Source organism: Neofelis nebulosa, chromosome 6 (genome assembly GCF_028018385.1).
Source record: "Neofelis nebulosa isolate mNeoNeb1 chromosome 6, mNeoNeb1.pri, whole genome shotgun sequence".
Classification (NCBI taxonomy): domain Eukaryota; kingdom Metazoa; phylum Chordata; class Mammalia; order Carnivora; family Felidae; genus Neofelis; species Neofelis nebulosa.
This window is the reverse complement of record NC_080787.1, coordinates 57,715,347-57,730,825: the sequence shown is the minus strand read 5'-3', so window position 1 is coordinate 57,730,825 and position 15,479 is coordinate 57,715,347. Positions and strand designations below refer to the sequence as shown.

The following is a 15,479-nucleotide window of genomic DNA, read 5'->3' as shown; positions in this document are numbered from 1 at the left end:
TCATGGTTGCAGGATGGCTAGCTAGCATGGCTCCAGACATCATGGCCAAATTCAAGGAAGGGAGAGGAAGGGACAGGAAGGATGTTCATCAGGATCAAAATTTTTGCCAGAAGCCTTTCACATTAAGTTTTTTCTTACACTTCACAGGTCAGAACTGCGTCAGAGTCCATCTGAAAGGAAAGCTTGGGATGTGAGCTTTTATTTTTCCTAGTTTCTGTAGTAGAGATAGTCAAGGGAGGAAGGTTGGATAAGCCATATTCCTCTTCTATTTAAAATCTTTCAGTGGCTTCCCACTTCCTTCAAGGTAATTCAATTCAACTTTTTTTTAGGTTTATTTTTTATTTTTAAGTAATCTCTGCACCCAGTGTGGCTCTTGAACTTAACAGTCCTGAGATCAAGAGTTGCATATTCCACAGACTGAGCCAGCTAGGAGCCCCAAGTTTGACTTTCTTTATTTCTTTTTTTTTAATTGTTATTTATTTTTGACACACACACACACACACACACACACACACACACACACAATCTGAAGCAGTCTCCAGGCTCCATGCTGTCAGCACAGAGCCCAACATGGGGCTCGAACTCATGAACTGTGAGATCATGACCTGAGCTGAAATCAGATGGTTAACTGACTGAGCCACCCAGGTGCCTCCCAAGTTCAACTTTCTTAATATAACATCAAAATGATCCCTATACTGATGTCCTTGTGATAGTTCTATTCTAACCATTTGTCTACAGTTACAATTCTTGAAACAGACCATGACCTTTTAGGATTATTGTTTTTGTCCATATTATTTCCAGCTGAGAAAGCCTCTCTTTCTCTTCCATTCCTCTCATTGCCCACTCACTGCCAATAAAAACAAAAATACTCAGGCACAAAAGGCTAACTTCTGACTTTCCTTAAAAATTTAGTTCATAAGTCATTGCTTAGAGAAAGTTTCTTAGCTCCCCCTTCATAATAGTAATTGAGGTTTTTTGTTTGTCTCTTCTGCAAGATTTTGAGTATCTTGAGGGTAGTGTAAGTCCCTAGTTCTTAGCTCACTGTCTGGCACAGAATAAAGCTCAGTAAATGTTTGCTAAATGATTGAATATTTGATGTTTTCTAAAGTCAGTTTAACTCTCAATTTTCATGGATTCTGTAACTTTCCAAATATTCTTGTATTTTGAATATTTGGAATATTTCCAAATATTCTTGTATTTCCAAATATTCATTTTACTTAAAGAGAAATAGAAGATTTTCATTAAAAAAAAATTTTTTTTTAACGTTTATTTATTTTTGAGACAGAGGGAGACAGAGCGTGAACAGGGGAGGGGCAGAGAGAGAGGGAGACACAGAATCTGAAACAGTCTCCAGGCTCTGAGCTGTCAGCACAGAGCCTGACGCGGGGCTCGAACTCACAGACCGTGAGATCATGACCTGAGCCGAAGTCGGACGCTTAACCTACTGAGCCACCCAGTCGCCCCAGATGGTTTTCATTTTTTTAAATGATTTTCATTTTTTATTTCAGATAGTTATGCCTTAGTTAACATCGTGTGTTTACTTTGAAAATACAGATTCAGGCACTTTTAAAAATGAATTGAAAATATTCCCTGACATTTTTGTTTGTTATTGAAGGGATTTGCATTCTTTGATGTGGGAGTTTTGAACAAAAATTTTAATATTTAATGTTTTTACTCCAATTTATAGAATGAAAAGTCAATGTAAGTATATTCTGAATTGTCTTGTAATCAATATACCTTATCACCAGTATTGTCACTCAGTTCCAGTGCCTGAATTTTATGTTTTCTTTATAATCACATTAGTGTCAAGTGGTATTGTTTTTTTTTTTTTTTTTTTTTAACATTTATCTATTTTCAAGAGACGCAGAGCGTGAGTGGGGAAGAGGCAGAGAGAGGGAGACACAGAATCCAAAGCAGGCTCCAGGCTCTGAGCTGTCAGCACAGAGCCCAACACGGGGCTCGAACCCACGAACTGTGAGATCATGACCTGAGCCGAAGTCAGCTGCCCAACCGACTGAGCCACCTAGATACCCCTCAGGTGGTATTGTTTTAACTGTCATGATCTTAAGGGAAAAGATTAGGGCAGTTTTAATGTGTAATTTATGTGTTCATGCCACATGAGGGCCAAATGTGGTTTGGTAATCTCTGCTCAACTAGTTTTGAGAAATGTGGTGCTAAATTTGAATAAAGAGCATCAGATCAGAAATACCAAATATATAATACTATTTCATTCCTCTTAATTTCTTTGAAATACATTGTTTAGAGCACAAATTGTAACATTGTATTGTGGGATGTATGATGTATATATAGGGATTTGACAATATACTATAGACCAGTACAGGGGAGTAAATGGACTCCCTATATGATTGTAACATTTCTACATTTTATATTAAGTGGCATGTTAACTCTAAGTAGAGTGAAAAGTTAAGAATGTACATTATAATTCACAGAATAGCCAATAAAAAACAATGGAAATCTGATAGATAAACCCAAATTGAATCCTAAAAGATATCCAAATGATCCAAAGAAGGAAGGAGTGAAGAAACAAAGAAACAAAAAAAACAGAGAGGACAGGCTGAAAATAAAATATAAAATGTTAGACCTAAATCCATATTAATAGTTGCATTAAATATTAGTGGGCTAAATACTCCAACTAAGAGACATATTATCAGAATGGATACATAGTAAGATCTGATTGTATGCTGTTTATAAGAGATTTACTTAAAGACCCAGTTAGATTGAGAGTGAATGGATGGAAAAAATAAATGATACATATGATAATGAAAAGAACGTCACAGTGGCCATATTAATATCAGATGAAATAGGTATCAAGGCAAATAGAGATAGGTAAAGAGGGATGTTCCATAATGATAAAAGGGCTAAATGTTCTGGGAGACATAATCATGTATGTATTTAATAATAGAGCCTCAAAATACATGGAGTAAAAATTACCAACTTTAGAGGTAATTTTAGGGGCACCTGGCTAGCTCAGTCAGTAGAGCATGTGACTCTTGATCTCAGGGTTATAAGTTCAAGCCCCATGGTGGGTGTAGAGATTACTTAAAAAAAATAAAATCTTAAAAAAATATAGAGGGAGAAATAGACAATTTTGTAATCATGCTTGATGATTTTAACATTCTTTTCTCAGCAATTGATGGAATATGCATAGAGTAAATCAATAGAAATATAGGTGATGTTACTAACCCCATCAACTATCATTAACTAACTGATACTTATAGAACATCATACTCACATGACTCATTCACAAAGGCAGACTATATTCTGGGCCATAAAATATTTGGAACTAAATGGTAATGAAAACACAATGTCTCAAAATAGTGGGATGCAGCCAAAGCAGTGCTTAGAGGAAAACATATAGCTTTAACTGCTTATATTAGAAAAGAGGAAAGATAAAATCTTAACAAATTTTCAATTTTAAGTAGCTAAGGGATAAAAAGGACAAAGTAAACACAAGGTAAGTAGAAGGAAGGAAATAATAAAGAGCAGACATGGATGAAATAGAGAAAAAAACATACAACAGAGAAAATAAAGTTAAAGTTGGTTCTTTGAAAATATAAACAAAGTATTTAAATGTCTAGCTAGACTGATCAAGAGAAAAACAAAAATCACTGTTGTGATACATGGAAGAGAGTTTATAACTATAGAACCCACAGACATTAAAAGACTAAGAGAATATTCTATACAGTTTTATTCTACACAACTTGACAATGAAGATGAAATGGACAAATGTCTATATATAGCCTTTAGTTTTCCATCCTGAGCATATTTCATCATGTCTTAGAACTGCTGTAACTCCCAGATCTTGAATTCTGAAATATCTCTGATTACACAACCTCCTTTCTCTGTACTTCATCACATATTCCTGATGAGTTTCTGCCTTACCTTCATCAAGACCTCTGGTCTCAGTCTCTCCTAACTTTCAGCCTATCTGACTTAACTTCACTTGCCCTTCTGCTGAGTACAGACCCTTAGCTGACTGTATAAAGAAGTTTTTACTGTTATTCTCACTTTGCTCTTGCAGTGACTTGCTCTGCCACCAGTGACTTTGACAATTCCCAGACCTGAGTCAATCTCATTGACCCCTTTTCTATTTCTGTGCCTAGGAGGTAGAGATTGACAGTTTGGGCTGTGCCTGGCTGGGCAGTGGTTCTGATCTGAGTCAGGCTTGGCTCATTGCAGCCAGAACTCCTGTGTCTTTGGTCTGCCTCAGGCACATTCAGTTTTCCTCGACAGGTCTCTCCTCTTCCATAAGGCAACCCAAGTTGGTTCACTTGTGGCTAGATTTGGGTTCCAGATGTGGAATAAGCGAAGCCTCTTGAGGTCTAGGCTCTGAACATATGTAGTGCCTCTGTTCGCACATTATTTTGGCCATGGCAGGTCACAGGGAATGGGGGAGATAAGAGTCCTGATGCAGAGAATTGTGGTCACATTTGCAATCTACCATAGGTAATCTTTTGATTTCTCTCTGGTTTGCTTGTGTACTACACTCCTCAAAGCACTCATTTTAAGGTTTTTCTATTGTTTTCCCTGGACAGCCTATTCCAATATCTCAGATTTCATATATATGTAAATTACTTCCACCTGAAATTTCTAGCCCTGGCTTAATTTTTCAACATTTTTTGACATATAATTTCCAGTTTTAGAATATTTTCCATCACCTCAGAAAGATTTCTCATGCCTGTTTGCATTTAATTCCTTTTCTCACCTCTCACCCTATAGTGGTTCTTTTTTTTTTTTTAATGTTTATTTTTGAGAGAGACAGAGAGAGAGAGAGAGAGAGAGAGAGAGATGCAGAGAGAGAAGGGGATGGGGGATCTGAAGCAGATTCTGCACTGACAGCAGTGAGACTGACGCAGGGCTCAAACTCATGAACCTCAAGATCACAACCTGAGCTGAAGTTGGACACTCAACCAACAGAGCCACCTAGGCTCCCCAACCCACCCCTCACCCCATAAAACCTCTGATCTACTTTCAGTATCTATAGATTTGCCTTTTCTGGACATTGAATATAAGTAGAATCATATAACATATAGTCTTTTTGCCTCTGGCTTCTTTCATGTAGCTTAATGTTTTTGAGGTTCATCCATGTTGTAGCATATTTTAGTACTTTGTTGTTCATTTTTGTTGCTGATTAGCTTCCATTCTATGAATATACCACACTTTGTTTATCCATTCACCAGTTAATGGACATTGAATTCCCCCCGCTCAGTTTTTAGCTGTTTATAAATAATGCTGCTATGAATATTTGCTTAAAATCTTTGTGTGGACATATGTTTTCATTTATCTTAGGTAGATACCTAGGAGTAGAATTGCTTATTTATATGATAAAATTATGTTTAATTTTTAAAGAAATTGTCAAACTGTTTTCCAAAGTGGCTATACAATTTAATATTCTCACCAGCAATGTATGAGGGTTCTAGTATCTTCACATCCTTGGCAGTACTTATTATTGTCTGCCCTTTTAATTATAGCCATTCTAGTGGGTCTGAAGTGGTATTCTACAAATTTAATCTGCATTTCCCTGATGACTAATGATTTTGAGCATCTTTTCATGTTCATATGGTTCAAATCTTTGGCCATTTTTATTTTATTTTACATTATTTTTTAAAGTGTATTTATTTATTTTGAGAGACAGAGAGAGAGAGAGTGAGAGCAGAGGAGGGGTAGAGAGAAAGGGAGAGAGAATCCCAAGGAGAGAATTCCAATCCCATGTGGTGGGATCATGACCTGAACCAAAATCAAGAATTGGACGCTCAACTGTCTGAGCCACCCAGGCACCCTGGCCATTTTAATTTTTATTATTTTATTAAAATACTGAATATTTCACCTGTATTTTTTTGTCTCCCACCATTTCCATTTGTCTGACCACCACTACTACAATATCCTGTTGTAACATTCCATACATACTTAAAACCAAGCAAAGCATGGACTTCCATCTTTAAAAATTAAACAGGCATTTTGGGGGTGCCTGAATAGCTCAGTCAGTTAGGCATCCAACTCTTGATCTTGGCTTGGGTCTTGATCTCAGGGTTGTAGGTTCAGGACCCACTCTGGCCTCTGCACTGGGTGCGAAACCTACTTAAAAAAATATTAAACAGGCATTTTGGACAACACAGTCTTGGCAATGGAACCTGGACTACATTTATCAAACATAGTAGGGAAAGTTTTCACTCTGCATCATAAAAAGGACAGCCAGATAGAAACTTTCACAGCAGTGAAATAAGATGGGAGAATTTTAACAAAGTGTTTAGTTTATTAAAAAGAGACTTCCTGGGGCATCTGGGTGGCTCAGTCAGTTAAGTGTGCCACTTTGGCTCAGGTCATGATCTTGCGGTCTGTGGGTTCGAGCCCCGCGTTGGGCTCTGTGCTGACGGCTCAGAGCCTGGAGCCTGCTTCGGATTCTGTGTCTCCCTCTCTGTCTCTGCCCCTCCCCCGCTCATGCTCTGTCTCTCTGTCAAAAATAAACATTAAAAAAGTGTTTAAAAAGAGACTTCCTCAGGGGCGCCTGGGTGACTCTGCCAGTTAAGGGGCTGGCTTTGGCTCAGGTTATGATCTCACGGATCTTGAGTTGAGTTCGAGCCCAGCATCAGGCTGCTGTCAGAGCAAAGCCTGCTTCAGATCCTCTGTAACCACTTCTCTCAGCCCCTCACTGGCTAGTGCTTGCCCTCTCTCAAAAATAAATAAACATTAAAAAAAATAGATTTCCTACACTGCCAGAGATCTTGAATATGCCACCTGGCCAGTCATCCAAAGCAATTCTTCTCATAATTGATGACTTTGGCTTCCGCTTTGGGAAGATAACTACCTTTTTCTGAACTTATTTGCATTTTGCATTATTTAATGTCTTCTATGGAAGTAGGTCCTCTCTGTGTTTTAAGGTTTGTTTTTTTTTTCTTGTTTTTTTGAAGGATTCTTAACCTTTTGATCTTGGTATTAATGGTCTTGAGTTTTTTCCATTCTTGGTTTGATTTCTGTGCATTTTTGGCTGGAATATTTCATATAGATTTCTTTACTGGGGTTTTCTCTTTAGCTCTCTCATCAAAATCATCATCATTATCATCATCTTCCTCCTCCTCTCCATCATATCATCATCTTCATTAGCAACAAGTTTTACCTTTTTCTTTTCTTTTTTTTTTTTTTTTTTAACGTTTATTTATTTTTGGGACAGAGAGAGACAGAGCATGAACTGGGGAGGGGCAGAGAGAGAGGGAGACACAGAATCGGAAGCAGGCTCCAGGCTCTGAGCCATCAGCCCAGAGCCTGACGCAGGGCTCGAACTCATGGACTGTGAGATCGTGACCTGAGCTGAAGTCGGACGCTTAACCGACTGAGCCACCCAGGCGCCCCAAGTTTTACCTTTTTCTGTGGAACTTTACTACCACTTCCAGGGGCAGATCGCTTTCCAGGTATATTTAGGAGTTTCACATCTTCCTCCTCTTCATCTTCTGACTGTGCATCTTCCTACATAGTACTAAATGCTATCCACAGAAATGCACAGCCTTGAAGCACAGACCACAGGTGGTGTTATGCCAAAGCACCCAAAGGAAATCATTGACTGTACAGACATTTTCAAAGTTGTCAGTGTTACTGTAATTGGGCTGCCTTCATAATTCCTTGTCTCTGCGTCAACATTGTACAATTCATCTTTTTTTTTTAGACTGAAGATCAGATATATTTATTATCACATACATATAAATGAATGAAACATACCAATGAAAAGGTAAAAGGCTATATAGGATTTAACAAAAATAATGAACAGTGGGTTATGTCCTACATTTAAGAATCAAACATTTATATAATGTGCTCAAAATAAATCAATTGTGTAGAGGAACAGATTAATGACTTAACTTGATTTTATTATTTACTTATTTAATGTTTATTTTTTGAGAGAGAGAGAGAGAGAGACAGCACATGAGTGGGGGAGGGACAGAGAGAGAGGCAGACACAGATCTGAAGCAGGCTCTAGGCTCTGAGCTGTCAGCTCAGAGCCCGACACAATGCTGGAACCTACAAACTGTGAGATCATAACCTGAACCAAAGTCAGATGCTTAACTGATTGAGCCACCCAAGAGTCCTCTATTTATTATTTTTAAGTAGGCATAATGCCAAGCACGGAGCCCAGTGCCAGGCTTGAACTCAAGGCCCTGAGATCAAGATCTGAGCTGAGATCAAGAGTCAGATGCTTAATCAACTGAGTCACCCAGGTGCCTCTTAATTTGATTTTTTTAAATTGAAAGACAATTGACATACAACATATTAGTTTCAGGTGTACAACATAATGATTCAATATTTATATATATTGTGAAATGATCACCATAATAAGTCTAATTAACATCCATCACCACACATAGTTACAAAGTTTTTTTCTTATGATGAAAACTTTTAGGATTCACTGTCAGAGCAACTTTCAAATATACCATACAGTATTATCAGCCATAGTCCCCAGGTTGTGTATGACCTCTCCTTGGCTTATTTATTTTATAACTGTAAGTTTGCATCTTTTGACCCCTTCCCATATTTTGTTTATCCTCCACTCCTCCTCCTCTGGCAACCACAATCTGTTCTCTGTGTTTATGAGTTTGATCTTTTGTTTCATTTTGTTATAGATTCCACATATAAATGGGATTATAGGTACAAGAAAAGAAAGCTCTCTGTTCAGATCTGCCTATTTTTTAATTGGGTTGTTTTCTTTCTCTTGAGTTGTTTCAGTTCTTTATATATTTTGGATATTAATGCCTTATCAAATACATGATTGTACAGTTCATCTTTTGCACTGGTCTCTAAACTGACCATTCTTAAAGATAACTGGTGTTCATTTTCATCATTATCCATCTTAAACTGATAATTTTTGTCAGCTTGTAGTTCATACCTGGAAAGATAGTTCTGGGGCTTCAGTCCATATGCAGGTAGGAGAGAAGGTAGATGGAGATAAAGGACTGCTGCTCCAGAGAATAGCCACACAGGGTGACTCATACCAGGGCTGATCTTTGCCCATTTTTAAGCTGGGTTCTGTGTCTTCTTGTAAGAGTTCTTTGTATAATCTGGATATAAGTCCTTTAACAGACATAAAATTTGTGAATGTTTTCTTATGGTCTGTGGTTTGTCTTTTCATTTATTTAGTGCTACCTTTTTAAGTGTAAAATTTTAATTTTTTTGTTAAGTCTAATTTGTCAATTATTTTCCTTTATGATATCATATCTAAGAATTCTTTGCCTCCTAGAGTCATGAAAATTTTCTGTTATTTTTTTTCTGGAAATTTTAGAGTTTTGATTCTTACATGTAGTCTCTGATCCATTTAGAATTTTTCTTTATTTTATATGAATTATTGATATTCTTTTAAATATTAGTAGAGTTCATCAGTGAAGCCATGTGAGGCTGGTGTTTTCTCTGTGGGACTATTTTAAGTTGTCAATTTAAAATTAAATATTCAATTTCTTTACTTTTTATATGCCTACTCAAATTTTCTATTTCTTCTTGAGTCCGTTTGATCATTTGTATCTTTGTAGGAATTTGTTCATTTCACCTAAATTGTCTAATTTGTTGGCTTAATAGTATTCCCCTTTAGTTCTTTGTCTTTCTGTATAGTTGGCAGTGCTTTCAGATTTCTTTTTTCTTCTATCTGGTCAGAAAGTTGGGGCTTTCATTAAAAAAGTGTGTGTTCTGTTGCACACTTCTGTGACTGTGCCTGCATCCAGGGCTAAATGGCAGGAACACAGAATATAAAGTGGTGAGAGTTGACCCCACTCTCTTGGGATCAGAGAGGAAGGTTTCCTTCCTAAGAGTTTTAGTTCCTATTCTTTTGGGACTTCTAATGTCACTGCCAGTGGGATTGCTTGAGGGCTGGAAGTTAGGAGAGAAAATGGGGGGGGGGATTTTTGCACTCCCTTCCTCACTCTGCAAGTCAGAATAAGGGGTCTTCTCTTGGAGTTCTCTCTCTCCGATCCTCAGTACCTAGCTCTGGGTTTCAGGGTGTGCAGCTGCATTGCATTCAGTCTGGGGGATACTGGAGACGAAAAATGGCAAACTCATGATTAGTTTGGTGATACTTCGAGTTCTGGCAGTTTTACTTCAAGTTCCTTGTTACTAGTTGCTTTTCAGAATCCTCAGATAGCTAGTTGCTCTGTGCATTCTGTTCAGTTATATAGTTGTGTTCAAGGGGAGACATATGCTTATTCTACTTTACTGTACTCAAAACCCTGATATGTTTTTAATTTGTCTATCCTCCTTCCACCTTAAGCCTGTTGCTTTTCTCCCTTTTATTTATTTGTTTTTTGGAAAATCTTGTAGAATTTTGCCATCTAAAATGAAGTGTGTATTGCTACGTATAACTCATGTAACACTGCAGATTCCATTTATTTAATCATTATACAGAATTTTTAGTAACTTAACTTTAATATGTTTTCATTTGGAAAAGTTTCTTTTCTTTTCTGATCAATCTCATCATTCTCCAGAGTGATGTGTTCTCTAGATTTCCTTCTAATTTCCGGAAACGAAATAGACTGAGATTAAAGAATACCTCTCAGATTTTGGAGAAAACAATATACATTTTATCATGTTATTGAAGTTATTTACACAGAGAATAGAATTCTCACATTATGAATTAGGCAGTAGACCATTAACAAGCTTTAAGTAACTAACTGACCAACTCTGGAGAATCATTAACAAACGTTAAATAAGTAAATTCCTGCCACTACCCCTTCTGCAGTGAACTGTATGGAGGAGGAAGCAGACATTTTCAAGCATTTCAGACGGATGTAGAGTGTAGCTAACTGCCTTTTGTTTTAAAAGCTGCTAAAGGGCATTCCAAAGGAATCCCAAATATATTTGAGAAGATTTGGTGAAACTACCTAGTTTTTGTTTGTTTGTTTGTTTGTTTGTTTGTTTGAGTTCCTTTATTTTGAAGGATAGAGCAAGTGGAGGGGAGGGACAGGAGAGAGAATCCCAAGCAGGCTTCACACTGTCAGCACAGAGCCCAATTCTCCTGTGAACCGTGAGATCATGACCTGAGCTGAAATCAAGAGATGGATGCTTAACCAACTGAGCCATTCAGGCGCCCCAAAACTGTCTGGCTTTTCAAAAGTGATGTAATATAACAGAAATTTGCAATGAAAAAAGAAACTTAAAAGTTTAATAATTAATTTATAATCATGAGGTCTATTTCTACTGTTCTGAAGTCCTCTTGTGGCATCTCAACTTCTGAGGGACATTGTAAGAATCTGATGAAATCTATGGTCTATATCTCCAGAAATGTTAGGGATACATAGACATATACGTTTGCATATACTTTGAAGTGACTAAGGAGGCCCTTTTAATAAATGCTCATGTGTGAATTCCTAGGGCAGAGATAGATTCCAGTTAAGAAATCCTGCAGTATTGGGGCGCCTGGGTGGCTTAGTCAGTTGAGTGTCTAGACTTGTGATTTTGGCTCAGGTCATGACCCCAGGGTCGTGGGATCTAGCCCTGTGTGGGTTCCATGCTGAGTGTGGAGCCTACTTAAGATTCTTTGTCTCTTTCCCTCTGCCCCCTCCCCTTGCTTGTGCTTGCTCTCTAAAAAAAAAAAAAAAATAATAATTAAAAAAAGAAAAAAAAGAAGTCCTGCACTAAGATAACCAGGTATCTTTGTCTAGTTATGGTTGGGATAATTTTCAAAAATCTCTGCCAGGTAAAAATGTGTCCTGGATAATGCCTTTGGCAGGGTGAGGTGAGTTGAGCTTTAATTTCCACTATGGTTCAGGTGTGAGATGTTGTAGATAACTTCCTGTATATTATCAGTAATGCTTGGAGAGATAGTAATTCATAAAGTTATTCTCAATCTATAGTGTACAACTGGAAATTCTAGCTCACATCTTTTACTTACAGCATGGACGCTGATGGGCTCCAAGTTTGTTTAACAGTGAAGACATACATATTCAGGGAATATATGGGGCTACAAAAACTCCCTGGGGCAATGTGTCTCTGCTTGTCTTTACCATGCTGCAGTAATGGGGCTGCAGAAGTCAAGTGGTATAGTGGAAATGATCCCAACTTAGTTGTTAAAAGACCTAAGGACAGGGGTGCCTGGGTGGCTCAGTCGGTTAAGTGTCTGACTTTGGCTTAGGTCATGATCTCACAGCTTGTGAGTTTGAGCCCCGAGTCGGGCTCTGTGCTGACAGCCTGGAGCCTGGAGCCTGGAGCCTGGAGCCTGGAGCCTGGAGCCTGCTGCGGATTCTGTGTCTCCCTCTCTCTACCCCTACCCTGCTTGTGCTGTCTCTCATAAATGAACAAATGTTTAAAAAAATAAAAAAGACCTAAGGACAAGTCCCATTCTTTAGCTTCCCTAGCATAAATCACTTAATATTGCCAATGCTTACTTTCTTCTTTGGTAAACCAGAAATAGTAATAACTGTTCTTTTTGAAGGATATTCTGAGGATCCATGAAAATAGTACATGTATGTGATTTTTTAAAATATATAAACCTATCGATTGAAACATAAAGAGACATAGCTGTGATGAATGGAAACTTCATTCATTCACCCTGCATTTTTTCATTAGCAAGTACCTACAAATCTAACATGCATAGGGAATTTTTTTACTTCCTTATACTCCTGGCTGGAAATATGGCCCTACTATCTCTCAGATACTTTTTAGAATCTGTCCATCTTGTATAGAAAAAAGAGAATAAAAGGATGCTTAGTGTTAGAGAATGAGGAAGTCAAATGATCTATGTAATATTTGAGTTGAAGAAAATCAGTAATCAAGTAGTTTATATTAGCTCTTAAATTGATAGTCAAAAAGAGCAGGGCGATTTTAGGCTTTCCTGGAAATAGTGAGATCTTATCCTGCCCCACATCCTGGGTCAGAGATGGGGAAATGATAATAGCTGCCATTTCCTGAGAGCTTTCCTATCTTTACATATGTTGTATCTCATTTAATCATCACTTGCCTAAGGTCCTACAGAGGTTGTTCCAAGTTGAAATTCCAACTCTGGTCCTTTTACCTGCATAGTCCATGCTCATAGCTACCCATCAGAGGAATGGGGCTGAATTAGAGCAAGCTGAACTGGCATTTGCCTTTTCTAAGATTCATAGGGATCAATGTTAATTCACATTTTTTAACCTTGAAAGCTCAGAGCAACCTTTGAGCTTGCTCTTTAGGACTTACAGACGGTGATAACTGCCATCTGAAAACAAGATGGGATTCAGATGGGATCAAGTTTTAGCTTTAAGAAATATGGATCTCTGAGCTCCACTTATTAATTTTTGAAATTCTTAAATGAGTGAATTTACAATATTTAATCTATTTTCTGAGAGGTCATTTTCAAGCATATTGGAATTTAAATTTCTGAGTTATTAGAATATATGAAGCCATATGATTATTATAACTTGTAAATATAGTGCATTTTGTCCATTATTATTAGAAAGAAAAATGTGCTGGTGTTTTCCACAGGTGCAGTCAGGTGCAGACTGAGGGGCTGAATTCCCCCTTGGTCTGCTCTTTTAGCTGTAGTCTGCTGGTTACAATACTGATGTGGCAGAACAGAAGAAACCAAAGGGTGAATTTTAAATAACATTCTTAGTTGTTTAGACTCTCTTAAAATATTTAGAATATCTAGCTATATGTCTGAATCATATGCTGTGCTGGGTGGGAGGTAAAATTAGGAAATTTTGGCTGGCTACTGCTACATTATAATTTCTCTAGAAACCTCAAGAAAATAATGGACTCAAGCATGCCTTGAGCTGTTCTCTGAGAAACTATGGCAACAGGCCTTTTAATTAAAGCTGAACTAGTGTGTGTAGCTTAGAAAAACAGATACTGCCAAACTGATAGCAAGAGTGTATGGGAATAATCCAGGAAACTAAAAAAAAATTCTTTTTAGATATATTTGATAATTCTTTGTTATCTATATTGTTCAAAGAAATAGGAAAAAAAAAAAGAAACAGTAGGAAAGTCTTTTAGTGGATGTCAATATTTGGCCTTGGAATATCCTGTATTGATTTTCTGTAAGCAAATATAGTTTCCTAATTATGCTTTTTAAGGTTAGTATTCAAATTATGTTTCCTGAGTGCAGGTTAACTGACCTTGGAAGGGCCAGCCTGGAGGCATCCTCCTTTGCAAGGGCAACCAACCCGGGATAGTCAAAAAGGGTGATCTTTCCATTTTGATAACAGAGACTATATGTGTGCCACAGTGAGACAGCTCGTGGGCTGTTGATCAATAAATTAGTAAACTAGCCTCCAGCTGAGATGAACCATTTATAGCCAACATGCTAGAGTTTGTAAACTCAGAGCATACCAAAAAGTAATTAAAAAAACCCAAAAAGTAAATGGGAAGTCAAGAGTTGCCATTTTTCTAGGATCAAAATATGTGTTATGCTCATAACTCCCAGTGATGGAGAGATTTTATCACCTTCTTTGCCGTGGAAAGTTTGAGTTTATGTCTATTGCTTTAATATCCCACCTGATTAGTGCTCCCATTCACTCTTAAAAATGTATGTGTTTGGAGCATAAATTGTAAATCACTCGGTAAGGGTAATAACAGAGAAGATGAGCCTCTAATGAAATAAAATGCAATGGTGACAAATGTAAAGTTCATAAGCCAGAGACAGTGTAGGAACTGGCTCCTAAAATAGTCTGTTATCCAGTCTCCTTGGTTCTGGCTTGCAGTTTACCTTTTATTGTACTGTTAGCAGAGTTAGCTAGTATAGTATAGTATAGTATAGCTAGTAACAGTATAATCAGATCTGATCTTCCACACCTTTTGCTTAATGGCTTCCCATTGCTTACGGAATTAGTATACCCTTTCTCAGACTCAGCTCCACCCTACCTCTAATGCGTACATTACCTAAACACAAACAAGGCCCAGCTGTTTAATGTTCCCTGTCCTCCTCTGTGTGTTCCTACTTTTCCCAGTGCCGGAATTCCTCTACTCTTTGTGTGTGTGGAGCGAACTCCTACTCATACTTAAAAACGAGGACTAAACATCACCTTTTCCCTTCCTTTATCTCACAATCCCCACTTAATTCTCTCAAACATTCTCCTCTGTGGGACTAGGTGTAGGGATTTACACATCTGTCTTCCTAAGGCAGGTGCTCTGTACAGTTGACCCTTGATGCAGGGGTTGGGACATCAACCCCCACAGCAGTTGAAAATCCACGTATAACTTTTGGCTCCCCCCAAAAACTTAACTACTAATAGCCTACTGTTGACTGGAAGCCTTACCAATAAAATAAATAGTTGATTAACACATATATTGTATGTTATATGTATTATATACTGTATCCTTATAGTAACATAGAAAAAATGTTATTAAGAAAACTCAAGAAAGAGAAAATGCATTTATAGTACTGTGCTGTATATAAAAAACAAAACAAAATTGTATAACCTGTCAGAATGGCTAAAATCAACAACTCAAGAAACAACAGGTGTTGGCGAGGATGTGGAGGAGGGGGAAACCTCTTGTACTGTTGGTGGGTGTGGTCA

At 37.6% G+C, this 15,479-nt stretch overlaps 1 protein-coding gene and 1 pseudogene across 6 annotated transcripts in view; one reads left to right on the top strand and one right to left on the bottom strand.

Annotated features, from left to right (window-relative positions):
- The window catches only part of DST (dystonin), a 496,251-nt gene that overhangs the window by 8,823 nt on the left and 471,949 nt on the right, over positions 1-15,479 (top strand). The window lies entirely within an intron of this gene.
- On the bottom strand, positions 6,855-8,994 carry LOC131514812 (nucleophosmin-like; annotated as a pseudogene).